The following is an 8,252-nucleotide window of genomic DNA, read 5'->3' as shown; positions in this document are numbered from 1 at the left end:
TGTTATAGTGACTGTACCGGTTGCTTTCTGTACAAATCTTTAGAAAATGTGGACAGAATACAGGATTTTAAAGATCTGTCACTCTGCCTTGCGCCCTCCCTGTCTTGCTTTCTTGATTTCTTACTTTCTGTGGCTCGCTGTAATTTTTATCAATTGCTCCCTTGTCTATTTCCACTCGTCATTTTCCACTTGTATCTACACAGTCACCAAAAGATGCCAATATAATGATTTATAATTCTTCTATTCTGATCTTTTCAAAAATATGTTTACTGCTCCAATTCTGCTGAATCTTTCTTGACCTTTCTTATTTCCACTTTTCTTGCTCCAATATAGATTTCTATTCCCTGCATTGTTTATGACATGAAAAATGGTCTTGGTCCTTGCTATCCGTTCTCACTTATTCATTATTCACCTCTACACTTTGAACCTTCGCTCAGCTACCTGCTTTTGTTCATATTTACGTCTTGCCCTTAAGATTTGGAATTCTCTGCATCTATGTGTTCCCATTGTTTCTACATTGTCTTCATTCTGTCAGTCTTGAAGGAACATCTGTTAGCCCTGGATTTATGAGACTTTTAGCATCTCATCCAACAAACATAATTGTGAAATTAGGTCTAATTAAGTATGCCACTTAGGTGAAAGTGCTGTGTAGATTTTCTTCACATGCACCCTTACTCAAGGATTCTAATACATAATCAAGTTTGTAAATTGTGTTTGAAAAGAGTGAATTCCCAATAAATCACAAAACTATGACATGTTGGTATTTAAATCTTCCTTTTGGCCAACCTTGAACACTGCCTTGAGAATAGAAGTCTGTTCATTAGACAAAAACGATCATATAAAAAACTTCCCTGACGAACCTTTGCTAAATTAATTTTACTTAGGCAAATTCATTTATGATTAAAGTGTATTAAGATGATATTATTCTGATGAGACACGCCAGATCTAGGATACAGTCAGAGCGAGGTCTGGTCTATAAACAAAACCTCAAGTGGAAAGAAAAATTGCAATTCTCTTTCATATCTATACATAAAGTATAAATGGGTTGGACATTTGCACACTGATAAGCAGCACCATGTTCCACACTAGGCCAGGGATCCCACCCAATTTAATAGCTACACTCAAACATGGTCACTAACATATTGGGCTTTTACAAGAGATCAACTACCGAATTGAGACGACTGTTGACACTGGAGATCAAAACATGAGCTTCTGATGTGTTGAACGTCGTGTTGTACTCTGAAGTCTGATTTTTCTCAAGCTCGAAGTTTCTCCCTTATTTTGTGGAAGGAATCAAAGCGAAATAAGGGCGTATAAACCTAAGATCTCTGCAAAGATGAGAAACATTCCGAAAAATAACTGGGGCTACTGCGCTGTCCATCCATTGCCTGCGCCTCCTACAATTCCAATGAGAAAGCCAGCTGCCAGACCACTCAGGTCAACATTTAAACCAATTAATAGCTGAAGGAAGGTCTTGAGGAGAGTGATGCTTTCTGTGAGGAAGTTTGCAATGAGGACTGTGACCATACCAGCCATGACAACAGGGCTAATGGATTTCATGATCAACTCTAGCCTCATGACAGACATGGCTGCAATCCTGTGCCACTCTTTAGTTTGCTAAAGACTGTGGTAGAGGAGGCACCTATGACGACAAAGAAAACCGTATATTCTGAGGAGGTCATGGCAATGGGAGCAAAATGGGTGTTTTGCGGCTTTGTTATAATTTCTCTGTCATTCTTATTGTTTCTCCCTGCCTATCAGACAGAGAATAGGGTCTCTGTAGTTTCCTGCTGAAATAATAGAAATTCCATGAGAAATAATGGTTGTAGGGGTACATGGGGCATTTCCCCCAAGTAAAAACCGGTTCTTGTGGGACTGCAGTTCCATCAACAGAGAAATTTGTCATAACATATTTGTTGAATCCGAATTAAAGATGCAAATAGCTTTGAAACATGTCAAGCGGGGTCTTGCACAGTAGGTCTTCTTTAAATTTCCATTATGTTTATGTTTATGGAATTTGTTAAGTGCACGTTTACCGAAGGGTCTCTTGGCACTGAGGGGGGAGAAGAACTTCCGATGGCTGCTAGCAGTAAGCCAGAGTAAACAACCAAGTTTTCAATTTTCTTCCCGAAATAGGTGCACTCAGGTGTAAGTTTAATGTCTATTGGCAGGGAATTCCAGAAAGAGGGGCAAGGACAGAGAAACAGGCACCCTCCCGTTCTTTTGCGCTTGAATCTTGGAATTGTCAGCATACACATTGTGGCCGATCTGAGATTCCATTTGGGTACATACTTTCAAATCTTAGCAGAGATGAATTTATGGCCCTTCTCACTTAGGGCATTAAAGACCGTACAACCTGTCTTAAGTCCTTAAATAATACATGCAGGAGGAGGTGACCAGGTTGATCTGTTCATGGATGGTTAGCTTGGCATCGATTTTTATCCCTAAACTTTTAACCGAATTTTTAAGGGTAGGTGGAGAGCCCAATGCAGCTGGCCAGTGTTCAGGCGTCCACTGATCAAGACTATTGTTAGAAACAACTATCTCAGTTTTATAAGAGTTTAATATGCGATAGTTATGACTCATCCAGTCTGTAATGAAGAGCATAGTACTTTAGAAGAATTATTTCGATCTCTCCTTCTCATCAGTTGGGAAGATCAGCCGCATGTCGTCCGCGTAATTGTATACCTTCACTCCCCTGGATTGCAGAGCATGAATCAGGGGGCTGATATAGATGTTAAATAGGAGTGCTGAAAGAGATGAGCTTTGTGGGACTCCGCATGTGGTATTGACCCAAGCTGAGGTGAAAAGAGCTAGCCTAACAGATTAGGTACGTTCGCCCAGGAATGAAAGCATCCATTGTAGTGCCTTGTCTCTCAAGTGTGCCGCTTCCATTCTATCCACTAATATGGTATGATCCACGTATCGAATGCAGCGGAGAGGTCTAATAGGACCAGGTCTCATGTGCACCCTCTATCTGCCCCCGCTTTCAGATCATCCACTACACTCATAAGGACTGCTTTGGTCTGAAGCCTGCCTGATGTGGGTCTAGGAAATTAGTGCCTTCAACAAAGGCACACAGAAGTTTTGCAACATGTGCCTCCAGTAGCTTTGCTGGATAAGGAAGGAGGGATATTGGTCTGTAATTGCTCATATGCTGGGATCTACTCCTGCTTTCTTTTGCAGTGGGACAAGTACTGCCTCTTTGAAGGCGCGTGGAACCATCCCTTGTTCTAGAGAGGTGTTGAGAAGAGTGAGATAGGTATCCGGAAATTGAACGAGAAGGTCTTTTTGTATCTTGCCGGGGCAAAGGTCATATGGGGAACCAGATTGTATCTTGTTTCTCAGCTCTAGCAACCGATCCAAGGTGACCTTTTGGAAATTAGACAAGGTTATAGGGTTCGTGAATCGCTCATGTGATTTCCAGTCATGAGGGTTGGGGGAGATAGAATTTTGAATGTTCCTAATTTTATCGACGAAGTAAGTGCTCAAGTTATCACACAGGACCTGAGAGGGAGTGATAGTCAGGGTGACACGGTCTGCACTAGAGAGTTCTCTGACTATTTTAAAAAGGTTCTTAGATTTGTTTTCAGAGCTAAGTACCCTGTTAGTGTAAAAGGCCTTTTGTGCATCCACAATGGCTGTTTTGTACTCGTTGAGTGCTTTATCATAACTTATCCTTTCCGTTGGTGAGTAATGACTCCTCCATTTTCTTTCCACTTGTCGGGTATTAAGTTTTACTACTTTTAAATCTGCAGTGAACCAAAAAGAGGTTTCATGCTGCCTGGAACCCCTCTCTTTCCATTGTAGTGGGGCATGCAACTCGCATGCACATAGTTGCAAGTTGAAGGTAGCTCTTTCCAACTTATTGTCTTTTATTGGAGGGATTGTAGAATTCAGAGAGTTGAAGAACTCTGGTAGGCAAACACAATTCCAGTTCCTAGTCAGTTGTTTCGTGTTGCACAACGTTTGTGGTATAGGTATGCCATGTATAGCAAAGTGTATGAGCTGGTCATCTGACCACACACATTAAGTTACGTACCAAAAGTTTAAAGGTCCATAAGTGGTCTAAGGCGTGCCCTTTAATTTGGGTGGTACCATTATATGTCCTTCAAAATTCAAATTATTTTGTGAATCTGCAAGGTCCTTGGAGCGGATCACTGACATAATATCGAGCCCATTAATATTGAGTTACAAAAATATCGATGACAAAATATCAAGGGACAAAATCTCGAGTTTCTATCTTCATACAGGTAATTACAAAAATATCGACTCTAAAATATCGAGTGTAAATAATAAAGACTGTCAAAATATCGTTTTTTTTATATGTCTTAAAATTAAGTTAAAACTAATATAATAATAAATATATTTAATATAAACTTAGTTGAAATGATTAAATACATGTAATATTATTAAATAATTAATGTAAATTACAAAAATAAATAACAAAAATATTAAATATATATATATATAAATACATATTATTAACTAAACATATATAATATTTTTACCGTAGCATAGCAAAATGGTTAAAATTTATTGTAACAACTATAGTGAATTCAACAGTAGAAAAACGCTGGATAGCGTAGGGGTAAAAATTACTATTCCCACTCCAGTGGGTGCAACAGTAGGGAAAACGTTGGATAGCGTAGGGGTAAAAATTACTATTCCCACTCCAGTGGGTGCAACAGTAGGGAAAGCGCTGGATAGCGTAGAGGTAAAAATTACTATTCCCACTCCTGTTGGTGCAACAGTAGGGAAAGCGATGGATATCGTAGGGGTTAAAATTACTATTCCCACTCCAGTGGGTGCAACAGTAGGGAAAGCGTTGGATACCGTAGGGGTAAAAATTACTATTCCCACTCCAGTGGGTGCAACAGTAGGGAAAGCGTTGGATAGCGTAGGGGTAAAAATTACTATTCCCACTCCAGTGGGTCCAACAGTAGGGAAAGCGCTAGATAGCGTAGAGGTCAAAATTACTATTCCCACTCCAAAAAGTGCAACAGTAGGGAAAACATTGGATAGCATAAGGGTTAAAATTACTATTCCCACTCCAGTGGGTGCAACAGTAGGAAAGCGTTGGATAGCGTAGGGGTAAAAATTACTATTCCCACTCCAGTGGGTGCAACAGTAGGGAAAGCGTTGGATAGCGTAGGGGTTAAAATTACTATTCCCACTCCAGTGGGTGCAACAGTAGGGAAAGCGCTGGATAGCGTAGGGGTTAAAATGACTATTAATTAATTAACAATTAACAATTTTAATTAATTTACATAATTAATTAATTATTATTAAATTACTTCCCACCCTATCCCCCTATAAACTCACAAGCCACTACAGAAAATAATTTACTAAATATCAATTATTTATCAATTAAATATTTATAATTAATTACCAATTCTATTTCAATTAATTACCAATTAATAATTAATTAACAATTCTTATTAATTTACATATTTAATTAATTATTATTAAATTACTTCCTCACCCAATCCACCTATTAAACCACAACCCACTACAGAAAATAATTGACTAAATATTAATTATGTATCAATTAAATATTTATAATTAATTACCAATTATATTTTAATTAATTACCAATTATTAATTAATTACCAATTATTGTTAATTTACATAATTATTAATTATAATACAATTACTTCCCACCCTATTCCCCTATAAACCCACAACCCGCTACAGAAAATAATTTACTAAAAATTAATTATTAATCAATTATTATTTTTACCAATTCTATTTTAATTATTTACCAATTAATAATTAATTAACAATTATTATTAATTTACATAATTAATTAATTATAATTAAATTACTTCCCACCCTATTCCCCTATAAACCTACAACCCGCTACAGATTTATATTACACAATTATTAAAAAATATTAAAAACTACCTTATTTTCGATTTTTTTTTGTCTATATTCTATCTAGTCGATATTATGTCTAGTCTATATTTTTGATTCGATATTTTTGCTATTAATATCGATATTACTCGATATTTTTGTAGTCTATATTATGTCTGGTCGATATTTTGGCTAGTCTATATTTTTTACTCGATATTTTGTCCAAACGATATTTTGGAATCGATATTATGTCTGTTTACCCCTTGGAGCCACGGCTCCCCCTTTCTTCTGTCAACCAGCAGTTCAGGTCTCCAATTACAATAGTATTTGCATATTCTTTCGTGAGTGGGGTCAAATAATTCACTAATTCATAGACAAAGTCTCCTATTGCAGTAGGGGGTCTATATATCAATAAACACACTAATGTTGATTTAGGGAATGTAATTTTGAGTGTGAGACTGTCCGCTAAAGTGAATTCAAATGGGGCGATGGCGGTGGCCGAGAATTCTTTTTTGATGATTGCTGCTACTCCTCCTACTCTTTTCCCAGGGGGTCTATTGGCCTGCATTAAGTAATAATTACTAGGAAGAGCCACAAGAATGTCAGGCATAGATTCCAGAGTCAACAAAGTTTCAGTAACTAGTAACAAATCTGGTGCTTCGGTTTCTAAAAGATAAAAAATTTCCAACTGAAGTTTAATCAGGGAGCCTGTGTTGAGGTAGATTATATTTAGCTCCTTCAAGTCAGGGATCTTTGCTCTTGTAGTGATGTGTTCATTCTGGTTAGGGGGCAGTGCTTCCAATACTGGAATGGACTGCGGAACATTTTGGTCGACATTCAAAAGTCCACAGTATTCTAACTTGTGTAAGACATCAGGCTCAACTCTCTGGTTAGCCCTGGCTGCTAGCGCGCGTAATTCCCCCGAAGAGTATCTGATCAATTGGGCATAATGCCAGGCCCCTGGCTCCGGTAGGCCACGGTAGGGTGCAGATGGGCTTGCCTTTCGCTCCTGCGGCGTGCCCGCTGCACACCCACTTCTCCATATGATTATGAAGTGATCGTGATGAGAGAACCAGCCCGTAGACCAAGACCTGGCTCCTCCTCCGGGAACCAGAAGTGAGCGGGTCAGGCCAAGTCAGTCAAGGTGTCTGCCCCCCTCCGCACAATCGAGTACTCAGCTCATGGCGGACCGAGGGGGCAGCACTCCAAACTCCCCCACTACAGGACACAGGTGAATGCTGCGAATTTGCAGCAATAACATTTTGTTTAAAAAGGTATGACAAGAGTAAAACGCTGATTAAAAATGCAAGTTTAGTTTAGGAAAAATCAACAGTTAAAAATGCACTATCTAAGAGTAAACCCTGCTACGATAGTCTAGCGCCTGAAAGCAATCAGGAAGCTCCCTCTCCGCTGCGTGCCCGCTTCTCCATAGGATTATGTAGTGCTCATGATGAGAACACCAGCCCCTAGAGCAAGATCTGGACCTTCCTCCTGAAACCGAAAATGAGCGGGTCAGGCCAAGTCAGTCAAGATGTCTGCCCCCCCCTCCGCAACACTTGAGCACTCAGCTCGTGGTGGACCGAGGGGGCAGCACTCCAAACTCCCCCCACTACAGGGCACAGGTGAATGCTGAGAATGTGCAGCAATAACGTTTTGTTTAAAAAGAAATGACAAGATTAAAATGCTGAATAAAACATACAACCCTGGGAACACCCATGTTAACACCCCAACCGTAAAGTACATGACATCCACCATACTAGCAGTCTATGGTGGGATGCAGAACCCATAGGCATAAAAATCCACAGGTCTGATTTTTTGTACTAGGATAGTCAACTCTACAACTGTACATATAAACTTTGCACTTCGAAGATATACTTATGTTTGCCAATTGTTTTGTGACTTGGAACCATTGAGCTTATGAACCCTTGACAAACAAACTGTTCTTAGTCACTCTGGACAAGCAGAGTGAACCTAGAGACCTAACCTCTAGAATAGTGGGCAGACCACCACCTCTACTCAGAGCTGACCTTTTTATGTGTTCCACAATACAATTCCCCTTCTGTCCAATATCTATCAATCAAACAGCATTTGTAAAGCACAATACTCTCACCCATAGAGGTATCTGGGCACTGTGTCTCTGTCGAAGAACCAGGTCTTGAGTCTCCATTTTGAAGCAAGGAGGCTGTGCGGAGTTGGAGGGGCTGGTTGTTCCATGTCTAGGCAGCAATGTAGGAGAAGGATAAATCATGCATGGCTATTTATCCACAACTCTTCTTCCCCTTTTCAATCATATGTCACTGTTTGAAACAAGAGTTGGTGACCACTTGCCATCTTGTCTGTTGCAGTATTTAATGCTACACCTTCAAGGAGAGAAGGCCCCAACATTTAATTGGTGT

The 8,252-nt window shown here is 39.4% G+C and overlaps 1 pseudogene; it reads right to left on the bottom strand.

Moving 5' to 3' along the window:
- Positions 1-1,293: 1,293 nt before the first annotated feature.
- On the bottom strand, positions 1,294-1,682 carry LOC147707828 (V-type proton ATPase 16 kDa proteolipid subunit c pseudogene; annotated as a pseudogene).
- Positions 1,683-8,252: the final 6,570 nt, after the last annotated feature.

This window comes from Lissotriton vulgaris, chromosome 6 (assembly GCF_964263255.1).
Source record: "Lissotriton vulgaris chromosome 6, aLisVul1.2, whole genome shotgun sequence".
NCBI lineage: Eukaryota > Metazoa > Chordata > Amphibia > Caudata > Salamandridae > Lissotriton > Lissotriton vulgaris.
Note: the sequence above shows the minus strand (reverse complement) of the source record. Positions and strands in the feature narration are given on the sequence as shown.